At 43.4% G+C, this 24,979-nt stretch overlaps 1 protein-coding gene across 1 annotated transcript in view; it reads left to right on the top strand.

The window, feature by feature from the left end:
- The window catches only part of PTPRU (protein tyrosine phosphatase receptor type U), a 407,475-nt gene that overhangs the window by 82,101 nt on the left and 300,395 nt on the right, over positions 1-24,979 (top strand). The gene's annotated exons all lie outside the window — the stretch shown is intronic.

Genomic DNA, 24,979 nt, shown 5'->3' with positions numbered 1-24,979 from the left:
ACTTCTTTTCCTCAAGTTTAATGCTTTGTCTACCCAGCCCAGAGATATCACTTTTTTTTTTTTTAGATTGGCCAGAATTCTTTGGGATACGTGGCAGAGGTCTTTCTCATCACCTCTTACTGCGACGAACCTTTGAACTTGAAGAATGCAAAAGATATGCTCCTCCCACTGAATTATGGTCCCATGGGCCAGATGTTCAGCTACATTTTACGGCCCTCTCATGGACTTTTACTCTAAATCTCTAAGTAGAGAATGAAGGTCAATTGGGTTAAGCAAAGAAATGGTTCCCCCTCCACAAGGATCAACTTATATTTAGTGACCTATTTTAAATATTTAAAATAGTTTGTTACTTAGTTTGAGATTTAGTATATAAAAATTGAAATGTAATAAAATGTGCAGTTGTAATAAAGAGATACCTATAGGAGAAGAGCAAGCAGAACTGGGGGGTGGGGGGGAGAGTTAAATGCATCATCAGCTTAGAATCATTGTGTTATCACAAGTGGTCCAACTCCAATCCCTCTTGAGTTCCATTGACCGTTATCTGGCGCCAATTGTGCTAAGCATTACTTGACTAGAATTTTTGTGTGTAGGCTTGAATGCATCTTCTATGCTGCAGCCTAAGGGATGGTCCTGATTCTTTATGCCTGGTTCAAGGTGTTGGCAACAGCTCCCCATCGCCCGGTGCACTCACGCAGAGAGGGCCTACTTGGGGTCCCATCGGCCAAGCAATGTTGGCTGACGGCCACTAGAGAGTGAGCCTTCCCTGTAGGCGCACCTACCCTCTGGAATCAGCTCCCCTTGGAGCTCCGGGTGGCCCCCGACCTTTGCTCCTTCCGCCGTGACCTTAAAACCTGGTTGTTTCACCAGGCTGACCTGGACTGAAGGGGTTTTAATGGGAATTTTAGATTCTTTTATCATTTGAATTTTAATCTGGACTTGTTGTTGCTTTATTGCTGTGAGCCGCCCTGAGTCCTTGTGGAGAAAGGGCGGCATATAAGTCCAATAAATAAATAAATAAATAAATAAATAAATAAATAAATAAATAAATAAATAAATAAATGGTAGGGAGGTAGGTAGGTAGGTAGGTAGGTAGGTAGGTAGGTAGGTAAGTAAATAATACTTTGATTATGTGCCACCAAGTTGTTTTCGACTCTGAGCAACCACAATGACAGATTCTCTCCATGACAATCTGTCCCTATCCTGGCCTTGCAAGTCTTCCAACTGTGCACCCATCAACACTGTAATTAAGTCCACCCGTCTTAGTGTTGGTCATTCTTCACTTCCCTCCCTCCTTTCCCAGTGTTAGATCCTTTTCCAGAAAGCAAGGTATTTGCATAATATTTTCAAAGTAGGATAATTCATGCTTGGTTTTTTTTTTTTTTCTTTAGTTCCTTGAGTGAGAACTCTGAATTGATTTATTTGATGAGCTATGCGTCTGTTTTCTTGGCCACCCATGGTATCCTCACGAGTCTTCTCCAACACCAAATTGTAAAAATGTCAATATTTTTTCTACTTTGCTTCTTCGAAAACCAAATAAGGGGACAGAATTCATGCCAATATGCAAATAAATAACTGTGGTGTTAAGAAGTTTTTTTTTTAATGCTAAGAGAATTAATATACAATTAATATAGAAGAAGGAGAAGGAGGAGAAGGAGAAGGAGAAGGAGAAGGAGAAGGAAGAAGAAGAAGAAGAAGAAGAAGAAGAAGAAGAAGAAGAAGAAGAAGAAGAAGAAGAAGAAGAAGAAGAAGAAGAAGAAGAAGAAGAAGAAGAAGAAGCAGCCATAGTCCGAAAGGGGCAGATGTCATCCAAAGTCATTGAAGATATTTGGAAGCCACACTTGGAATGCTGCATTCAGTTTTGGTCGCTATGATGTAAAAAAGATGTTGAGACTCTAGAAAGAGTGCAGAGAAGAGCAAAAAATGCTTAACGCACTGTAAACCGCCCTGAGTCTCCAGAGAAGGGCGGCATATAAATCAAATAAAAAAAAAAAAAAGATGATTAGGGGACTGGAGGCTAAAACATATGAAGAACGGTTGCAGGAACTGGGTATGTCTAGTTTAATGAAAAGAAGGACCAGGGGAGACATGATAGCAGCGTTCCAACATCTCAGGGGCTGCCACAAAGAAGAGGGAGTCAAACTATTCTCCAAAGCTCCTGAGGGCAGGACAAGAAGCAATGGGTGGAAACTAATCAAGGAGAGAAACAACCTAGAACTAAGGAGGAATTTCCTGACAGTTAGAACAATTCATCAGTGGAACAACTTGCCTCCAGAAGTTGTGAGTGCTCCAACACTGGAAGTTTTTAAGAAGTTGTGGATAACCATTTGTCTGAAGTGGTGTAGGGTTTCTTGCCTAAGCAGGGGGTTGGACTAGAAGACCTCCAAGGTCCCTTCCAACTCTGATATTCTATTCTATTCTATATGGAAGAAGGTCGGACACCCCTGATGTAGATGATCTTGCAGACGTTCTCGGCTAGAAACAGTGAAATATTTGTGGATTTTGACCTTCTGAAAGACAGTGATTTCTAGGTTTTTCTGAATCATAAGTTTTTATGTGAGAAACCTTGTAATCTTGGATGAGATTTTGACGTTTCTGGATGCTTCACCAAAAGCCTGGAGAATTCATATCACTTGAGGCTGGAGGTGCTGCTGCACCAGACAATGCCATGTGGCTTGGGGGTTTGACAAGATTGACTGATGCTGTGGCAGGGGAAATCCCAGTTGATATAGTTTTCAACTTTGTTCTGTTGGAAGGAAAATCCATTTGGTTCAGGTCCAAGCTGGGAGAAAGACACTGGAAACAACATGGAGGCTGATTGGAAAGAAAGTTTAATGATGAACAGAACCAACAGCAGTTCTGGGTCAGCTGAACAACTGGTTGAATGTGTGGATGGATCTTTATAAGTTTCTGTGACTTTGAAGTTTGAATTGTTCTGTGGGTGGGGCAATGAAGGGGCTTGTGTTCTGAAAGAGTCTTGGGCAATTCCTATTGTGACTCATGGCTTCCGTCCCATGTTGGGTCTTGGGTGAAGGGCTGCTTGTTCTAATCCTATCATTGTGCTTTTGTTAGCTGTCAAACTTTGCTGCAAGGAGTTTCGAAACATCCTGTCTTGAATAGATTTTCTGCCTGCAGTATTTGCTTTGCTTATGAATAGAGTCATCTAGATAGTTGGCTTTCCTCTTTCAATAAGCTCTTTAGTGCTGGCATCTACAGTTAAGAAAGACTGGGGGGGGGCTGCTTTCTGTCTTTAAGAGCATGTTTCTCCATTTCTCCTTTAGGAAAATATCATATTCTGCCTTTTTAAATATTTCCCAATATATTTCATTCTACTGGGGAGGAGGGAATTCCCACAATTTCAATCATCATGCTTTAAAACCAAATGCCTGAAGTAATAGCTTTTGTCTCTTCCTCTGCCTGTATTGCATGAAAGAAAAAATTGAACATAAGTGGAGTACAGTTTTTTTAATGGCACCTTTTTTGGTTAATAATTATTCTGTCTTCTACTAGATCTTGGAGTCATTGCTTTGAAGGCATGGAAACTTGCCTTCTATAATTAGAAATTGCCTGGGAACTTTTTGTTTACTTGTATAAGACAAAGAAAATATAAGTGTTTAAACTTTACAAAGTTTAGATTGGGCGATAAAGATCATTGCTGCCAAATCGGACAGAAGAGTTTTAGATTTTAAAGGCTTGGCTGGGGCATAGGCCATGTTGCTTATTTTTTAAAAATAAATTTTATTAAGTTTCAGTATGAGCTAAAAATACAGAAACAATAAAAGTGAGACAACTAGGAGAAAGAAAGAAAAAGGAGCAAAAAGAGAGTGAGAGAGGAAAAAAAATGGAAAAATGGAGGAAAAAAAGACTTCTGACTTTTTTCTGTGCAGTAAAATAAATAAAAAGAAATTACAATCTCAGCCTTTTGCATTACATTTCACAGGGTTTCAAGCCATTTCTATAATAAAACAATCACCAAAAGCATCAAAACCTAAAAATCAAAGTTTCGTTTTTTTCCCAGTTTTGAATGAAAATTCCAAAAGCAGTTTCCAAGTAGAACCATAATTAAGCAGAGGCCACGTTCCTTAGAAAGTCGTAGGCCTCTTTTTTTTTTTAATTTGATTTATATGCCGCCCTTCTCTGGAGACTCAGGGCGGCTTACAATGTGCTCAGCAATAGCCTTCATCCTTTTGTATATTTATACAAAGTCAGCTTATTGCCCCCACAAACTGGGTCCTCATTTCACCTACCTTAAAAAGGATGGAAGGCTGAGTCAACCTTGAGCCTGGTGAGATTCGAACTTACAGTAATTGCAGACAGCTGGTCTTAATAACCAGCTTAATAACAGGGTGCCTTAGACCACTGTACTACCAAGGCTCTTTTATCGTATTTTGCAGCTCTGTACCAAAATAGGGCTGGACTTCAAAAATTTTAGTGAGGGGTTCTCTGCCCGGTTGCTGGGTGGGCGTGGCCATGATGGGTGTGGCCTATTCGGCATCCTGCACCACAGCGGGGAAGGGTGTTTTTGCTTTCCGTGGGCTCCAGAGGCTTTCCTCGAGACTCCGGGAGGGCAAAAACAACCTCCCCACCTTAATCCTAGCTCACTACAAAAATCTGAACTACTAACAGTCAAGGCTAATTGATGGTAGATAAGAGTCAATAGAATTCAAGGAGAGCTGGGCTTAGATCTCTTGTGGGCACAAAGGGATTCTAAACTGATGACACACTTGACCCCTCCCTCGGGCTCAGCCTGGTCATCTACAGCAGGGGTCACCAATCTTTCGGACCTCAGGCACCACTAAATTCATCATTTTAAATCCTGTGTACCACTAATATGAATTTTTTAAAAAGATAAATAGTATTTAGTGCAATATAAAAAATGCAAATAATTTTTCTGTGGACCACCAAAATTTTCTCGCGGACCACCAGTGGCCCACGGATCATCAGTTGGTGACCACTGATCTACAGGAACATGCATTGCCAACTCCAAATGACAGGTTTTCATTCTCCCCCATTCCCCTTTGACTTGTTAGATGATAGCCCCAGGTTCATGTGATGGTTTGGGAGCATCCGTGTCTTCTTGTCTCCTGATGGTGGAAGCAAGAGCCCTCTAGGCTGACAACAATGATTATAAACCTTCTCCCCCAACATGTGGCATGCTGGAGTCCAATTTTCAGAAGCCCCAGCAACATCTCCTGAGTTCACATCTGGAAAGCACTAAATTGGGAAAAACTGCTAAAGGTGAACTGTTCATATTTAGTTCAGTTTTTTTTTATGCCTTACGGTATCAAGGTATTAGAGGAATCAATAATCATCTTCCTGGCTGCCAGCTGCTGTGACTTGGTGATTGATTTGCTTGCTTCAGTTAAATTGCTACCTTCTGCCTTAGTTGTCAGTCCTCTTTTTTTTTTTCCAGTTGGGTTATTTGTTTGTTTGCATGCCCTTTCCCCCTGAAATATTTAATTTTAGAATGCATCGAAATTGCACGCTGTTCTCTACCAACCTTTGCCCCATCTTTAGAACTGAGAAAAAGCTACAGCGCATAATAAGATCTTTATTGTTTATTGGGTGAAAAAGAGAAAATATGCATTTGAAAGCCTCTTCAGGATCAGATAATATTACGATTTTAATGCTGTAAGGAAGGGCAACTCTGTGAAAAGGAAGAGCGATTGCATCCATCAAGGTGTTTTCTGGAATTTAATGAATGAAGCATTGCACACAGGCTGTTGTTCCCTTGAGTTATGGATTCTGATACAGAATTCCAGTCTTAGCACTTTGTGCATATGGCTAAAAAAATAAACCAAACCAATCACATATGTGGGAAGTTTTCCTGTAGAAAAGACATTAGGACAGGAAGAAGCAATCCAAGTTTTGCATCCTGAAAACTTTCTGCTTTTGCAAAGGGAGAACTGGCTAGCTCAGGTTTGTAACAGAAAAACAAAACAGTGACCAGATTTTGACAACTTCCAATAAAAACCTTTCAAACATCAGATTCTGTTTTAAATGAATATGGGCTGCCTTGCTGGATTGATTTGATAGTGGCAAATATCCCTAGCTTTTCAAAACAACCCACAATCCCCCGAACAGGAGCCGTGGTGGCACAGTGGTTACAATACAGAATTGCAGGCTAATTCCATTCACTCCAAGGAGTTCGATCCTGACCGGCTCAAGATTGACTCAGCCTTCGATCCTTCTTGAGGTCTGTAAAATGAAGACCCAGATCGTTGGGAACAATATGCTCACTCTGTAAACGGCTTAGAGAGAGGCTGTAGAGCACTATGAAGCGGTATATAAATCTAAGTACTCTATTCATAAGCCAGTGTTCCTCGACTTTAACAGCTTAAAGAGATGTGGGGGGTCAAGGCTTACTGGCTGGGGAATTCTGGGAGTTGACCTCCACACTTCTTTAAGTTTCCAAATTTGAAAATAGCTAGCCTAGACTGAAACAGAAAAATCAGACCTTTTCTCTGTTGAACTGACTTGCCGTTGAATATATAAATAAATTCATTGGAGTTTTCTCAGCAACAGTCTAGAAATAGTTTGCAATAGCCCCCTTCTTAGATGTATGTTTGATCCCCCAAGCTAGCTTACAGCTGAGCTTTCCTAGTGGGTGCCCATCCAAATCCCAAACAGATCTGACCCTATTTAGCTCTCTAAGAATAGCTGAAGTTGGCCAGATGTCTTCATCCAATTCCTTGAGAAGACTTATTTACTGTAGACTCCCCCCCTCCAAGTTGGATTCTGCTTTAGAGCTGTTTTTATCTTCCTTTAAAATGAAACAGAGGGATAAGTATTTGTTCCGTATTGGCTCTGAAATGCATCCGCTACTCTCTTCCCTTCCCTTCCCTCTACCCCCCACCCCCATTGTTCAGATGCAGGGATGCATTTATTTAAAGAATTGTTTATATTCCAACTACCCAAATTAAAACAATAAACCAAAAGGCCTAAGCTGAACTGTGAGCCCGTCTGTCACTTTTCCCTGACACAACTGATCCCAAGCGGCTTCTGAAATAAAACAATCCTCACCTGAGGGCTTAAACATGATTTGTTTGTTCTTACATTTGTATCCCATTCTTTTGCCAAGGAGCTCGGGGAGATATTAGGCAATTTCCTTCTCCTTTCCCTGCCCCGGTTTACCAGCTCCAGAAGGTCAAGGCGAAAAAGAGACGTTTTCAGTTTCCACCACAGACAATGTCCTAACTCAGGGGTCAGCAACCTGTGGCTCTGGAGCCGCATGTGGCTCTTTTTATTTTTTTTTAATTTGATTTATATGCCGCCCTTCTCTGGAGACTCAGGGCGGCTTACAATGCGTTAAGCAATAGCCTTCATCCTTTTGTATATTTATACAAAGTCAGCTTATTGCCCCCACAAACTGGGTCCTCAATTTACCTACCTTAGAAAGGATGGAAGGCTGAGTCAACCTTGAGCCTGGCGAGATTCGAACCTGCAGTAATTGCAGGCAGCTGATCTTAATAACAGGGTGCTTTAGACCATTGTACTACCAAGGCTCTTTCACCCCTCTGCTTCGGCTCCCTGTCACTCAAAATATGCATCACAACCACCAATGTGTGACACCCACCGGCACACGATTTACTGAGCTTTTCAACCCTCTGGTAGGCCAACCATGAATAAATCCAAGAAAAGAAAAATTTCAGAAAATAACAGAACGTTTAATTCAACTACATATGCTAGTTTTGTGGCCGGTCAAGAAATAGTCAGGGACGGGAAGGGTTTTGTGGCTCCCGGTGTTTTCTTTTCTGTGGGAAATGGGTCCCAATGGCTCTTTGAATGTTTAAGGTTGCAGACCCCCCGTCCTAACTAATGAAACCACGTTGCTACTGGGTGGGAAGCCAGTCATTCTGCTTTGTGTGTGATGTGGTTATGGAAGCAAAGAAGAAGACGGTATGTGGCTTTCTCTATTCCACAGAGAGCCAATTTAGTCCAGTGAGGAAGTCACCAGGCTAGAAACCAGGAGACTATGAGTTCTAGTCCCATCTTAAGCATGAAAACCAACTGGGTAACTTTGGGCCAGTCACTCTCTCTCTCAGTCCAACTGACCTCACAGCGTTATTGTCATGGGGAAAAAAAGGAAGAGGAAGATGTGTTCCATCTGTTGGCTGTCTTGAGTTACTTGTAAAAATAATAAAAGTGGGAAATGAATGAATGAATGAATGAATGAATGAATGAATGAATGAATGAATGTGTCAGGGTTCCAAGTAATAGACCCATAACAGACCCATAACAAGTAAAACTCCGAGGCTGGTGGATTCCTCAAGGAATAGCTTTATTAGATATATCATATTGGCACAGATCTGGTGAAAACCAACTCTGAAGGTTCCCGCGGTTTTCACCTAATTAAAAGTTTTCCCCTCAACCCCAAACAATCAGTCACATGGTCCAATCAAAGTGCTGTTGGGTTGCCTGGTGACATCACTCCTCCTTCCTCTGATCAGGTGTGAGAATGTCCTTGGTTCCCAAGAGAAAGTATTTTGTTTTGGCTACAAAACCCCCAGCTATCTCTAATCCCCCCTTCCCTTATCCCTCGGCTCTAGTGTGGCAACACTGAAGCTCCAAGATGACTTCGGTCAGGTCAGCTTCAGGGTTGACTGACTGAATGAATGAATGAATGAATGAATGAATGAATGAATGAATGAATGAACAAATGAATTGGGATGGAGTAATGTGGCAGTTCAACCTCACCTTGACATTGATAGGGTCCATCAACATAACTTTGTGAGTGTAATCTACAGTGTGCGATACGCACAGTTCCCTCCTCCAAGAGCAGGCAATAACAACTAGTGAATTTTGGAATCTCTAACTCCTTTTTCTCAGGTTTTTCCATCTGAGTGTTGTGCTTCACAGCAGAGCTGGTCCTAAGGAATCTACCCTTTCCTCCCTACACAGATAGTCCTCGACTTACAACAGTTCATTTGGCAATCGTTCGAACGGCCATTAAACAAACTGTTAAAAATTAGAGGACTAGCCATACAATAGGTGTGCATGTTTTAAGGTTTCCCTTAAAAGTGATGCTACTCTTCAGAGGACTGGACTTGTTGGTAGAAATAGTGGATACGTGAACTCATAGATACTAATCATGGTCTACTTAGAAAAGCAACAACTAGATACTTTATTTATTTGGCCAAGTAACTATACATTCATGACGTTTTACAGAACAATCACCAGGAACTTCCACCTCAATTTAAAAGGTCCACGGCAGATAATCAACCCAACCAAGAGCTAATCAAAGTTTCAACAATAGAGGGGATAAATTATGCTAATGAAAAAATAAAAACAAATCATAACAAAACCAAGCAGTATCAATAAATCAGTCAGAATAATTCAAAAGCGAAATAAATTAGAGATGTTGAGAATGAACTATGCCGCTAAATGCCCTTTGGAAAAATTCCACCTTTGGTAACTTCTGAAACGTTAGAAGGTATGGAGCCGCTGAGCAAACCTTAATTCTATACGAAGGGCATTTCACCGTTTTCAGAAGGAAAGTTTCATTGTAATGCATTGCTTTGTGCTATTAAAAGGCCTTCGGGATAATGATCACGCTTCCAAGCAATTGGGGAAATGTTTTGTTATATAACCCAACCGGCGTGTATACATAGGCTGCCCCATAACAGAGTTCTTAGGGCAACTCGGAACAATACATCAAGCAATTTAAAATCCACAAAGAGAGCAAAATGAATGTATTAAACGGCATAGAAACATCACAATGAGTCGAGAACAGGTTAAAATTAAGCCGGATTGAATGGCTCCTGCTGACTGCTGCACCATGGGGGAGTCACTGAATTGTAAGTAGCACCTTCCCAATCCTTCAGGGTCCCCAGACCCAACAATAGATTTTACCGAATAGCAAAGAAAATAAGAGGAATTCCTGCATCAACTGAAAGATTGCTTGTATTTCTGGATCTGGGAGAGACTATGGGTAGTAGGCAGTGCTGAAATCCAAACTTTTATACTACCGTGGGCGTGGCTTGGGCATGGCAGGGGAAGGATACTGCAAAATCTCCATTCCTACCTCACTCCAGGGGAAGGATACTGCAAAATCCCCATTCCCTCCCCACTCCTGGGGAAAGGATATTGCAAAAATCTCCATTCCCACCCCTCTCTGGGGCCAGCCAGAGGTGGCATTTGCTGGTTCTCCAAACTACTCAAAATTTCTGCTACCGGTTCTCCAGAACCTGTCAGAACCTGCTGGATTTCACCCCTGGTAGTAGGGTGAAAAGGACATAGCCATAAGTAGCCCATGGCAGTGGTGGAATTCAAATTTGTTTACTACCGGTTCTGTGGGCTTGGCTTGGTGGGCGTGGCAGGGGAAGGATACTGCAAAATCCCCATTTCCTCCCCACTCCTGGGGGAAGGATATTGCAGAATCTCCATTCCCACCCCACTCTGGGGCCAGCCAGAGGTGGTATTTGCCAGTTCTCTGAACTACTCAAAATTTCCGCTACCGGTTCTCCAGAACATGTCAGAACCTGCTGAATAGCACCCCTGGCCCATGGACAGAAAAGAGGTTTGCTAACAGCTTACAAATGGCTCAGAAAGGAGAGTTTCCAAATGGTTAAAGAGGCCCTGTCTTAATAAACCCACTAATAAACTAGGGTTGGGTCTTCCTATCACACTTTTAAAGATTCTGTATATTCCTTGCATTAAAACTCCTTATTGAAGTATGAATTCTTGGATTGTGCCTCGCTGTCATGAGCTCGTTGAGTCTGCCTAGAGCAGGGGTGTCAAACTTGCGTCATCACATTGTCATCACGTGATGTATCACAACTTTCCCCCCTTTACTAAAATGGGTGTGGATGTGGTCAGCGCGTGACGCATCCGGCCCACAGGCCACGAGTTTGACACCCCTGGCCTAGAGACTTCTACCCTGCTTGGTGGTCAGTCCTGACCGCTGGCATGTTTCTTGGTCCTTTGAGGTCTTCCTGCTAATCATTCCTTAAGTATGGCTTTCTGTTGTAAGAGAAGAGCAGGCAGGGCTGGAGGTGGTGGAGTTAAGTGCATCATCAGGTAAGAGTCATTGCGCACTCCCAGTCCATCCTCTCCTTTGCCCTGGTGGCATAGTGGTTAGAATGCAGTATTGCAGGCTAATTCCGCCCACAGTCTGGAGTTTGATCCTGATGGACTCAAGGTTGTCTCAATCTTCCATCCTTCCAAGGTCGGTAAAATGAGGACCCAGATTGTTGGGGGGGGGGGGCAACACGCTGACATTGTAAACTGCCCAAAGAATGCTATAAAACAGTATGGGGTGGTATATACCATATTTTTTGGAGTATAAAACGCACCGGAGTATAAGACGCACTTACCTTTTTTGGTGAGGAAAAGAAGAAAAAGAAATCTGCCTCTGCCTCTGAGCAATTTTGCCTCGTTGCAGCAAGCAGCAAACAGCAAACAGCCTGCTTTACTTTCAGTTTTGTTTTCAGCATAGGTTGATTAGCACAAGGAAAAAAAAAAACTACTCCAACAATTTACCTCTTTGCAGCAAGGAGCAGAGCCCTGCGCAAAACAGCTAAGAGCAAATCAGCTGAGAGTTGGGAGGCCGATCCAATCAACTTGTGCTAATTAGGCTGTGCTGAAGCTGAAAGGAGCTGTTTTTTCTTGCTGTTTGCTCGCAAGGAAGTAACTGCTGTGAGGCAGAGGCCAAAGGATGGGGGCCAGTGGGTGGGCGGGACTACATTCGGTGTATAAGACGCACCTAAATTTTCACTGCCTTTTAGGGGGAAAAAAGATGCATCTTATACTCCAAAAAATATGGTAAGTTTTAAGTGCTATTGCTCTTTGCATCGGACACCTGTTTCCCTTTCCTGCCTCGTTGCCAAGTCTGGCACCCATTGCTTTTTACTCCGTCCGCCTTGTGGTTGTTCCATTTTACGTCTCTGACATAAAGCAGGAGGGCTCACAACTCAATTGTTTATCCTAAAATGGAAAGTCTGTCAGTAGCTTTGGGTCAGCGTGACATAACTGAATCGCAGAGCAGCTAACTTTGGTTGGTCTGTTTTTTACGGTTCACTGTGTTGTGTTCCTCCAGAACATTGGATTCATTGAATGAACCATGTTTCATTTGAATGCAGGCAAACATATTGGGCAAACAGAGTGAAAAATGTCAGGGCTGTTGTATTGCTAAACATGGGTTCGAGTCTGTTATTTATAATGGCTCATACAGAAACAAAAGGACGCAGAGCCGTTTCAGATTAGTCTCTTGAGGGATTTCCTGTCTTCTGAAAAAGGAGAGCAAAGACAGAAATCTAACTTCGGTGAAATTTAACTTAATTACAGTTAAATGAATCCTTTAGTTAACATGATTGCTCCATTCTGCTGTGTTAAAAAGTGCCAGCTGGTAAAAAGAATGGGAGGGGTTGAGATGGCTGTTCAGGATGGGCAACTTTCTGGGCCAATCTGATTAGGTACCCCTTCCGTTTCATCCTCTTTTGGACCGGTAGATTACTGCCCTCTAGTGGAGAGCTTTGGAATTCTAGCTGTGCCTTTGGTCCCGGAATGAGATTTTTCTCTACAATCTCTCTCCTTGTTGAACTCGACAGTATATTTGAGGTCTCTGAGGAACACAGGTGGAATTTTCAGAGGGCATTCTCTGAGTCAGCTCACATTTGAATTAGGTTTTGAGTCTGCCTGGTGCAATGAAAGGATCCAAATCTCAGTCTGTGCTTGCTGATACAAGGAGAACCAAAGGATGGGGGGGGGGGGGATGTAGGACTTATTGTGTAGATTTCAAAAGAGCACATACACAGCATATGTTTGGGACAGGAATAGAAAATAACTGTGAACAATGACAATATTTAGGAAAGAACATGCAGAATAATGGTGAAGAAGAAATTGTGCAGGAGCATCAAGGAAACAATGTTATGTAAAATTAGGTCTCCCCCCCCCCATGATTATTTGCTGCCTCTGAGGAGACCATTTTTTCCAAAGCAATCCACAACCTGTATGAACAATCCTCAAGAAAATTACAATATATCTATATAACATATTGCATATACCAGGGATGTCAAACTCACATCGTCACGGCATCGTCACGTGACATATCATGACTTTTCCCCTCTTCGCTAAACTGGGCACGGGCATGGCCAGTGCGTGACGCATCCAGCCCATGGCCACAAGAGTGACACCCCTGGTACACACACACACACACACACACACACACACACACACACATTTCCATCTCCTTCTCCTTCTCCTTCTCCATATCCTTCTCCATATCCTTCTGTCTGTCTTCTTTCTTTCTTTCTTTCTTTCTTTCTTTCTTTCTTTCTTTCTTTCTATCTATCTATCTATCTATCTATCTATCTATCTATCTATCTATCTATCTATCCATCCATCCATCCATCCATCCATCCATCCATCCATCCATCTATCTCTATCCATCCATCCACCCATCATGTCAAGGCTGACTTGCACTTTCACCTACATTCTACTTCACTCACAGCTTGACAATAAAAGGGAGGGATATGGGATGGAATGCAAGGGTGGGGGGAATGGCATCTAAGCATCCGTCGGCTCTTGTGAGACATTGCTTCCATCTCAAGGACACTCTGAGCAGATGTCTCCGTGTGGTTCGCTAGTTCCCATAACAAAATGAGGAGAAATGATGGTGGATGTAATGGACTGTGGGTGGCCCATAGGGAAAGGGAGAATTAACTATGCTTGCTTTTGCGCAAGAAACCCAGAGCCGGTTTCGCTTCTTCTGTGCCAATGTGGTTTACTCGGTAAAGTTTTATACTTTTGGTAAAATAATGTCCCAGGAGTTTCTTTTTCTGGATTCGCCAAAATTTGTTGTCCTGCCTGAAGGTGCTTTGGAGAATAGGTTGATCCCCTCTATTCTATGACAGCCCCTCAAATATTGGAAGACTGCTATCATGTCACTCCTGCTCTTTCTCTTCATTAGACTAGACGAATATGAATTGGTCCATTCATGTAGAATTGAAGGGATATAACTCAGATTGGGATGCCTCCCCTTGGTGAGAATGAAGTCAGCATCAGATGCTATTTAGATTTTGAACATAGGGGTGGACAATCCACCATATTTTAGCAAGCTATTTTAGAGACGTTCAGAATACCATGTCTACCTGTTGAAAAACCATGGATGGTGATAGATTTGCCTTGGTAAATCCTTATTGCCACCACTTGATATTAGAGTGGTTACACTTCCAACTCTCTCCATGTATGAGAAGGGAGTGAAGGGGACAGGGTTAGACATGGAAGACTGTGATAGACCCGTGATAGACTGACCCACATTGTGTTCTGACCCAGCCTTAGCAGAAGCGGGAAACAGACTCCTGGTCACAAAAAAACCCTCTTTATTCACCTCTTGTGAATTAATGGCATCCACTCAACGAAAAATCCAGGCAATATCCTTCAAGGAGTTATCTGCAGTAACAAACCTTATCAGTTCCTTGTGATAATTGCAAGGCCGTGAGCTCCCAGCCGAAAGGCTGCAAATTAAGTTCTGGCAAGCAGTCTTTGTGGCACGAAACACCATGAGCAAAATCTTCAGAAATACGAACTGTTGTCTCCTACAACAACCACTCCTCTTTCCTTCTATTTATTCCCCAGCCAGGGAGGGGCCATTCAACATCCACCTGAACTTTGCTTCCCGAGTCGACTCCTTGTCCTCCGTTGTTCACCTCTCCTAACAGCTCTGCGCATATGTGCATCTGGAACAGGCCCCAGCTGTTCTTCCTCCTCACTCATATCAGCCTCCAAAGGCAGCTGCCTCTCCGGTGGCTAGGAAATGTTGGATGGCCCTGGCTCTATTTCTGCGTCCAATGCAGAGCATCCATCAGAGCCTTCCCCAGACTCCAGAACTGGTCCAAGTTCCTCCCCAACCTCCTCATCATCCAAGTCTGCCACCAGCTCTGCTGGCTGCTGGCAGGTCACAACACTTTGCCTCTTTAGATGGAAAAGCTTTGTGCTCCTTTCCTCTCTGAAGGTACCTATGACTCTCCCCATATCTTCTTTCACCCTGGGGTGTGGAGGACAAAACTTTCTGCTATGATATTGTTTTGACTGAGAATATCTTGCAGAGGTAACCTGACTCATGCACGGGAAAGTTGTACTGAAATTCACTGTAGCGTAACGGAGTGTCGTAAGAGATAGCCTGGTTTGAAACGCATGCCTTGCCTCCTTTCCCGAATGTGCCTGGAATCAGAATAGTATTTCAACATTTGGCTGGTGAATAATAAGAGCCTATGCAAGCTCTGGAGGTGCTAAAGAACTGTGGGAGTTAGGAAGTTATTACATGCTAATGAAGTGGAAGTTAATTATTAATGCAGCTTTATTGCTGGTTAGTTTCTGGATAATAGCTCAAAGCACAAAGGCTTTGGGCCAAGAGAGCTGAACAAACAATATAGTCCCTTCCCTTCTAAGGAGTTGGTGGCCAAGAGGAATGACATTCTTGAAACTGGCTATAAAGGCTGATGTGATGTTTTAGTGCAGTGCCTCAACATTTCTTCTTGGTTCACTTTAGGAATATCGGAATGAACGAGGCATCTGGAGAGTAGCAAAGATATAGCTCTCTTTCAGTCAACCCTCCACTATTAGAAAGCTGTAGACCAGCTGCAAGAAATATTGGCTGCATATAGGTGGACCTTGTTACATATAAGCAACTGTTGCATATAAGTTGGGTTGACAAAATCAGAAATGAGGTGATAAGCTGCCTGGGAAAGGCAAGGGAAATCATCAAAACCATAAAAAAGCAAAAGTTAGAATATTTTGGACATGTGATGCGACACCCGGAAAAATACGGCATCCTTCACTTAATCCTCCAGGGAAAGATTGAAGGCAAACGAGGTCCAGGCAGAAGAAGAACATCATGGCTTCAAAATCTAAAGGACTGGTTTGGACCAAACTCAACAGTACTTTTTCGTGCGGCTGTTGATAAAAATAGGATCGCCAACGTAATTGTCAACGTCCAATGAGGGATATGGCACAAGAAGAAGAAGTTGGACCCTAGTCCAGCTGTCACCAGGAAGTGGTTTCATACTCCTAAAATAATATGTACAAATAGATTGATTAAGGGGGCAAAGTTTTGAGGGGTGGGGGTGAACCCTAACTTGTTTAGGGAGGCAAGGGGAGTGATGGTGGGAGGATGTGATGATGCTAAATGGATAGCACTGTCTCAAAATGGACATGATCAGGGTTTATTTAGCAGTGAAGTCTGGAGGTTTTCTTCCTTCTTTCCTTCCTTGACAAGAAAGTTCATAAAATGGAGCCATCACCTGGGCTCTCCTAGGAGAGAACCTGGAGGACATCCTGTACAAGCTCAACTCCATGAAGTTCCAGGAAAGGATGTTGGGGGTCAAGATAGAAGCCTACCATGCCCAACTCAATGAGGAGATGCAGAACGTTTTCTGTAACTTGGAGAATTTAGATCCTCATTTTACTGACCTTGGAAGGATTGAAGGCTGAGTCTACCTTGAGCTGGTGAGAATCAAACTGCAGGGTTAGCCTGCAATACTGCATGCTAACCACTGCGCCACCACAGCTCTTGATGAGTGGCAAATAAATTTAACCAACCAACAAAAAAATACAGGGGAACTCTTCTGTAGTTCAGCCTCTATCTGGTGTTCCCCATGGATCATATTAGCCCAGCATGATGTACTGTAGATCTACAGACTACAGAGCACACAAGACTGTTGTATTAAAAGGTAAAGGTAAAGATTCCTCTTGCACATATGTACTAGTCGTTCCCGACTTTAAGGGCGGTGCTTATCTCCATTTCAAAGCCGAAGAGCCAGCGCTGTCCGAAGAAGTCTCTGTGGTCATGTGGCCGGCATGACTAAACGCCAATGGCACATGGAATGCTGTTACCTTCCCACCAAAAGTGGTCCTTATTTTTCTACTTGCATTTTTTTACGTGCTTTCGAACTGCTAGGTTGGCAGAAGCTGGGACAAGGAACGGGAGCTCACCTATTATGCAGCACTAGGGATTCGAACCGCTGAACTGCTGACCTTTTGATTGACAAGCTCAGCGTCTTAGCCACTGAGCCACCACATCCCTTTCTATACAATTTAGACAGTTGTATAGAAAGCCCTTTTTCCTCAATTATTGTTCTGGTGATTTCTGATCATGAACTTTTGCAGTGAAAGAGAGAAGGAGGTGTGTGTTTATTCTGATTCATGTGAATTAACTGCTTTTGTTCTTCTCATATTTGCATTTTGTAACTTTTTAAGGTTATTGAGAATAAATAACTTAGGCAAACCTTTTGTCTTGCCCGTTGGGCTGCTCTCCTGCCTGGAATCCAATTGGTCTGAACCCCATGCGTTTACTGGAACCGTTAATGTTTACACATTAGCGTCTTTGGCTTAATATACGAGCCTTCAAGTAGCAAATTGATGTTTCTCTGAGCTGAGAAAATTATTTTTCTATTAAATGCAATATTTAAAATGGCTTAGAAAAAGAAAACAAACGACTAGGGAGAATTTTAATACCGCTACTTCCCACCGCCTCCTAATCAGCTTATATCAGCTGCTGGAAGTCAGTAATGGCTTTTTAAATATTTCTATTTTATAAAAAGTGGCAAGGTGGGATGGAGAGGAAAAAAAAAAAAGAACACTCACCGCAAGTGGCAGTGGGTATAAATGTCAGGCATCATGTTTGAAATAATTTTCATTAATCTGGTACCTTTATATCCTTCCACTGAGTCTTATAATACTAAGTTAATTAAAACTTTCACACGTTCTTCAGCCAAAGATTTAATTCTGCCCCACTATGTTTTTTGCAGCTGCGTCCAGCCTTCGATCTTCCAAGCCTCTCCCTCTTTTTCTCAACTAAAGGCAGCTAGTTCCTGTACTTCTGCTATCTGCTACTATGTACTATTAGAATGTTCTAGCTTGTCAGAGTATGAATGTTCATAGACTGGAATAGACATGGCAACAGGTCAGCCAATGGGGACTGTTTGGAAACTGAAACATATTTATTTGTTTGTATGGGTCCATAAGAGACAGTTTGGAGTCTGGGCGTGGCTTAGACTTACTGAACTGTATATATGTTCTGCCCCAGCTACGGATCCCAAGAAGTGTAGCACACACACACAGCTCCAAAAACTCCGTTTAATACAAACAGACCCTTTTCAAAATGCAGGCTTTAACCACAAATGTCCTTATCAGCCTGTGATGAATTACAGAGATTAAACAAAGTCCGACAAAGGTTGGCAATCAGCCCAGAAACCAAGTTGTAACAAAAAACTCACTCTCAAAATGATCTGCGTAGGACCAAACGTTGTTTCCAGCAACATTTGCTATCTGTGTGCGAACTTAAATAGGCTAAGGGAGTGGCCAATTAACCCCAAGCCTTACTCTCGAGGAGACCTCCTCCTCCTGAGTAGCCTGTCCTGCCTTTTGGCAGCCCTGCGTGCTCGAGCATTGAGAAGAGGCTCCTCCACTTCACTCTCTTCATTTGAAGGAGCCTCTGGAGGTTCTGAAGGCCCTGGCTGAGTTTCTACCTCTGGCACCACATCCTCTTCAGCCTCCTTGCTGTCTGACTCGAGCGCCGGCTGCACAGGCTGCTGGTGCGACACCACACCAGCCTCTTCGTTGTTAGGATCAGCCATAATCCGCGGAGGCTGCTGGCGGACCACAACAATATAAGAGTTGGTTTGGCCTCTGTAATGTGTGCTGCTGTACAATATATCTCTCTACTCTGTAATGATTTGCTTCTATGAATATTGCTTCTGTGTTTCTGTGTTCCAAGTCTAAGCCACGCCCAGACTCCAAACTGTCTCTTATGGCCCCATACAAACAAATAGTATGTTTCAGTTTCCAAACAGCCCCAATTGGCTGACCTGCTGATTTCTGCTGTATGGTATCAAAGTTTCTTATGTAGTAGAATCCTGCAGAATTATTTAATTGTGTGCTGGTCGGATGTGCTGCAAACTCTGACGTAGCTCTATCTTTTTTTTTTTTCGGGGTAAGGTTACGTTAACAGAATCTTCCACAACTGAAATAATTTCATCCCTGCCTTCTTTTAACAGGTCTTCCTTCACTTACAACCATTTGTTGAGTGAAAATTCCCATTGCAAAGCAAGACCAGTTGTTAAGTGAGCTTTGCCCCATTTTACGACCTTTCTTGCCACAGTTGTGAAGCGAACCACTGCAGCTGTTAAGTTAGTAACATGGTCGTTAAATGAATCTGGCTTCCCCCGTGGACTTTGCTTGTCAGAAGGTCACATCCGAATTCTGATTACGTGACCATGCGGATGCTGCAACGGTTGTAAGTCTGAAAAATGGTCCTGTCACTTTTTTTCCCCGCAGTGCCCTTGTAACTTTGAACGGTTACTAAACAAATGGTTGTAAGTCAAGGATTAGCTGTGGTCTTAAGTGGACCCTGAATAGCAAACGGGGATGTGGAGCTATTGTTCCGCTGGGTTTGCAAGTTGTACTCTGCTCCCACTTGAAGCTGCCTTCCATATTCTTCTTCCCTTCCTTGTTTGTTTATAAAAGGTAAAGGTTCCCCTCGCACATATGTGCCAGTCGTTCCCGACTCTAGGGGGTGGTGCTCATCTCTGTTTCAAAGCCGAAGAGCCAGCGCTGTCCGAAGACGTCTCCATGGTCATGTGGCCGGCATGACTCAATGCCAAAGGCACACGGAACGCTGTTCCCTTCCCACCAAAGGTGGTCCCTATTTTTCTACTTGCATTTTTTACAGGCTTTCGAACTGCTAGGTTGGCAGAAGCTGGGACAAGGAACGGGAGCTCACCCTGTTACGCGGCACTCGGGATTCGAACCGCTGAACTGCCGACCTTTCAATCGATAAGCTCAGTGTCTTAGCCACTGAGCCACCACGTCCCTTTTTGTTTGTTTATTATTGAGATTAATTATTTTTTCCTCTTTGCCATGTAAAGATGCTTTCTTGTTTTCCAACACTGTTCCTTGGCAAAGTCGGTCACAGCTGTTAAACATTCTGTTTGTTTTCCTTTCTGCTACCCATTGTGTGTGTGTTCCCCAGAATTTCATCCCCCACGCAAGGAGGGTTGCCTGGTTGTTTTCAGTCAGTCTTCTTGCCTTAAGTTTCTTCCTTCTATCTTGGCTTCTAGACCCCCCTCCTTCTTATTTTTCTTCTCTCTGCACACACCACGGTTGTCTTGGTTTGTGATGGCCTGTGTCGTTGTTTTTCAATTGGTTACACATTTAATTTCCAGTAGTTATTTATTTTTTGAAAATGCATCCATTCCCAGCTCTTGTCTTCGAGCTCTGTCCGATCACTAGGTGGCTCAGTGGCTAAGACACTGACCTTGTTGATCAGAAAGGTCAGCAGTTCGGCGGTTCGAATCCCTAGTATAGGTCTCCTGCGTGAGCAGGGAGTTGGATTGGATGACCTCCAAGGTCCCTTCCAACTCTGTTACTGTTATATCCTGTTGTTATATCTCCTTGGCCTTTGCTATCTCTTTGTTCCTCTCTTGCTCATTAAGTCTCTTCCCTCCCTCTTTCCCCCCCCTTTTTGAACTGTGCATTTCATACCTTTGTACTTTATTCTGATTGCTCTTTATTCATGAATCTCATTGCCAGCTGATATTCGGTTAATTGACTCTCTTTCTCTTTTTTTTTAAAAAAAGTTATCCCCAGACTTATATATTCCAGCTTTAGCTGATGATTAAGTGACACAATTTAAATTTCAATACCCCTCTTTCCCCCCACCCCCCATCTTCATTTTAATTGATTTGTTTCTGTTTTCTTGGTGAGGTGGAGGAAAACATCTCAGCAAGAGGTGCTTTCTTAAGCACTCTGGTAGTGCTTGAGACCTCAGACTTCTTCTGTAGGGAAGGAGAGCATCAGAGGTGGTATTCAGCCGGTTTGTACCGGTTTGGGCGAGCTGAGATTGTGGGTGGGCCCGCTCTATGCCGTCCTATTTAAGCATGTTTTCGAAGCCGGGAACATGCATGGAAGGTGTGTGAGCGAGCAAAGCACATGCATGGAAGGTTGGCCGCATGCCCACTGCTGGAGAGCATGGAAGGTGGATCCTTAACTTTTGCTATCCCTTTATTGGTGATAGATAAAAATGAATGCAATAACCACTTATCTTTACTGAGTCTTCTCCTTCTCCTTCTCCTTCTCCTTCTCCTTCTCCTTCTCCTTCTCCTTCTCCTTCTCCTTCTCCTTCTCCTTCTCCTTCTCCTTCTCCTTCTCCTTCCTTCTCCTTGTCCTTCTCCTCCTCCTTCTCCTCCATCACAGGGGTGAAATCCAGCAGGTTCTGACAGGTCCTGGAGAACTGGTAGCAGAAATTTTGAGTAGTTCGCAGAAACAGCAAATACCACCTCTGGCTGGCCCCAGAGTGGGGTTAGAATGGAGATTTTGCAATATCCTTCCCCCAGGAGTGGGGAGGGAATGTGGATTTTGCAGTATCCTTCCCCTGCTATACCCATCAAGCCACGGCCACCAAGCCACACCATGCCCACCAAGCCTCGCCCACAGAACCGGTAGTAAAAAAAAAATTGGATTTCACCACTGCTCCATCATCATGAATTTCTACCACTGTTAGACCTGTTTGTGGTCTGAGATGGTGTGGGGATTTGGGGTCAGCGCTCTGGTAGTCTATGCCTATGACACTCTTATCTTTACGGTTGTTAATGAAGCAACCCACTGGGATATTCCTAAGTAGTGTGTGTGATTCATCCTGATCGGATTTGAATCCTCAAATGGCTTGAAGTATCAAAATGTTTTGAAATGATGTTCTGGTCTGAAATGTTGAAATGATTTCATTTGGACTGAAGATTAGAAGTGTTGAAGTGATTCAGCTTGACGTGTTGAATCAATTCGGAAACAAGCTCCTGCCTATTTCTTGAACCCCCAGCTGAGCTGTGCAATGAAGACCCATCTCGCATTCCATCAGTACCAAGGGCTGGGCTCGTTCCTCTCTCCCTCCCTCTTCCCTGGTATAAGGATTTTAATTGATGGGATTTTAATTGGCTTTTATATGAGCCATCTACGGGGAAGAAAAAGTCTGCTGCTAAAAGCAGTGCAATGAGATGATAACAACTTCAGTTTAATGCAAAGGAACATTTCTTGTTCTCTTTCACTCTGCTGAATATCATCAAAATATCACAATTATATTCTTAAAGCCAATTAAAATAACCAAGGAAGTTCGGTTGATTGTCAGCCAAATTGAAGTTCACTGCTTTATGGGCACAGGATTATGCCAATTCTGGCTAATGGACTAGCCCCATGGTTCTCAGCCTTTTCTTCGCCTGGGACCCTCTTTAAGTACCTTTTGTGGACACGGACCATGACCACGGACCTCCAAGACTTAACTCCAGATTTAAATCATAATGTGATTTAAGTCCTGGGTTGTTGTTGTTAGTTGAGAAGTCGTGTCCGACCCATTGCGACCCCATGGACAACTTTCCTCCAGGCCTTCCTGTCCTCTACTATCCCTCAGAGACCCTTTAAGCTCACTACTACTGCTTCAGTGATTCCATCCAGCCACCTCGTTCTCTGTCGTCCCCTTCTTTTTTTGCCCTCAATCTTTCCCAGCATTAGGCTCTTCTCCAGTGAGTCCTTCCTTCTCATTAGGTGGCCAAAATATTTGAGCTTCATCTTCAGGATCTGGCCTTCTAAAGAGCAGTCAGAGTTGATCTCCTCAAGGATTGACCGGTTTGATCACCTTGCAGTCCAAGAGACTCGCAGGAGTCTTCTCCAGCACCAGAGTTAATAAAATAATTTTAATAAAATTATTAAACTAAAACATATTTTTGATATTGACCTGGGATGGTGGCTGAGGAGTCTTCCTTGCAGAGAGTGAAGGTTTCTGGTAGAACGTATAAGAGGTGTGAGAGAGAAAATGAGAACTGTGTCTCCTGATGAAGCCGGCTGTTGGTCTTCCTGAATGGTGTTATTGACTGGTGAATATCTGAACTACATCAGATCATTTTTTATCTGCCCAATGTATTGACCTGAATTTTTCTAATTAGACCCTGCAAGGTTCAGAAATGGGCAGAGGCTCCCTTTTAGAGTCCAAATCCCCACTTCATTATTTTGAAGGAGAGGTAAAAAGCTTTTGGATGATAAAATTGCAGTGTCTTATCAAGGCTGAGTGGCTCTCCGAGACAAAAGATCTTTGTGTGGCTGGATGAGTAGGTGGGTGGGGCTTCCTTGAATTGGATATGTCCATACCAGCAGAGCCTGCCTTCTCTCATCCTCTCTATAATTGGTGCCACACCAAAATGTTGTTGAATGGTGTCATTTGTGATGTGGTCAAGAAGGGTGATGCCCGATATCCAATGGAGGATTTGCAGTTCCATGGCATGGAGATAGTTTTTGATCCCTGTTGTTGCCCAGCATTCAGTGCCATACAGTGCAACCAGGCAGATGGTTGTCTTGTAAATCTTAGATTTAAGATGCGTTGGCATACATCTGTCACATAACACACTGGTCAGTTGTCACCAACACATCCAGGCTGAATTCACCCTTGCTCGCACTTTGCCATTGATGTCGCCATTGCCTTGGAGGTGGGATCCCAGATACCGGAAAATGTTCTGATTCATCTCTGCCTAGGAAATTATTATTATGATTCAAGGTGCAGTGAGCCAGATGTTCAGACTGGGTTTGGTACTCTTATCCACCTATCGAGTCCTTCCAAGGATTTAGGATGGGCCGAGGTGGATGTGTTAGAGGTATCATTGCAGGATATAAGCTGTTCTAAGGAAAGTTGCTTTATGCCAGGGGTGTCAAACTCGCATTGTCACAACGGCCTCACGTGACATATCGGGACTTTTCCCCCCTTTGCTAAAGTGGGTGGGGGGTGGGGCCAGCACGTGAAACATTCAGCCCGCAGGCTGCAAGTTTGACACCCCTGCCTTATGCAATTGACTGATGGTGATTTTTGTCAATGCCGATAGTATTCAAATGGTGCTCCAGTTGTTTTGGGATTGCACCCAAGACACCAATGACTGTTGGCACTATCTTTGCATTCTTTTGCCATAGTCCTTCTATTTCTATTTGCAGGTCTTTGTATTTTGTTATCTTCTCCAGTTCCTTCTCTTATTCTCATCAAATTGATTTTGCTGCCCATCTTTTAATTCAAAGCGACTCTGAGGAAGAAGGATGAAGGATATATAACCCCCAAATACATTGGAAGCCAAAAGAAGATACTTCTTTTGTATGTATCCCAGCACTGCCTTTGTCCTTTTCCCAGACCCTAAGATCAGGGGTGGGCTGCTGGGGGTTCACAGGGGTTTGGGAGAACCTCTAGCTAAGATTCTGTGTAGTTCGGAGAACCCCCAAATCCCACTCCTGGCTGGCCTCGCCCATCCCTCCCCTCCCAGGAGTCCCCACACGATCTGTTTTGGATGCAGGTAAGTACAGGGTGCGCACAAGGAAAGCCTCCAGAGCCCGGGGAGGGCAAATATGCCCCACCCCCCCCATTGTGATGCAGGAGGCCGACTAGGCCACGCCCACCATGGCCACGCCCACCCAGCAACTGGGCAGAGAGCCCCTTGCTAAAATTTTTGAAGCCCACCCCTGCTTAAGTTGAGTGTTTAACTGGCACTTCAGTTTAATTGCCTCCTTCTTCCCCAGACACTGAGGTGGCCACTTCTAGCTCTTTGAATATTTGCAGGCAAATTGTAGTTTTTAAGTGGTGATTCGCTCAATAACCATGGTGACACAGGTCATAAAATGTGGCCGTGACTTTTTTTAACAACCACCTTACATAGCCACGGAAATCCTGCTCCCAATTGTGGTCATAACTCGAAGGCAACCTTTCTGTTGCAGAGTGAGATGTTTGTTAAGTGAATTTTGCCCCATTTTACGAATTTTCTTGCCACAGAATTGTTAAGCGAATCAACGGCTGTTAAGTTAGTAGCCCGTTTTTTTTTTTATTACTGAAAAGTTTTAAAAAATTTTACACATATTTTCCCCTCCCTCCTCCCCCGTCCTGCCCCAACCTTCCCCCCCACCCCTGGACTTTCCAGACTTCCCGGTTTTAAAGTGAATCTGTCTTCCCCATGGATTTTGTTTGTCAGAA

This window comes from Pituophis catenifer, unplaced genomic scaffold (assembly GCF_029215685.1).
Source record: "Pituophis catenifer annectens isolate HBS135680 unplaced genomic scaffold, rPitCat1.0.hap2 SCAF_9, whole genome shotgun sequence".
Lineage (NCBI taxonomy): Eukaryota > Metazoa > Chordata > Lepidosauria > Squamata > Colubridae > Pituophis > Pituophis catenifer.
This window is presented reverse-complemented; position numbering and strand designations above follow the sequence as displayed.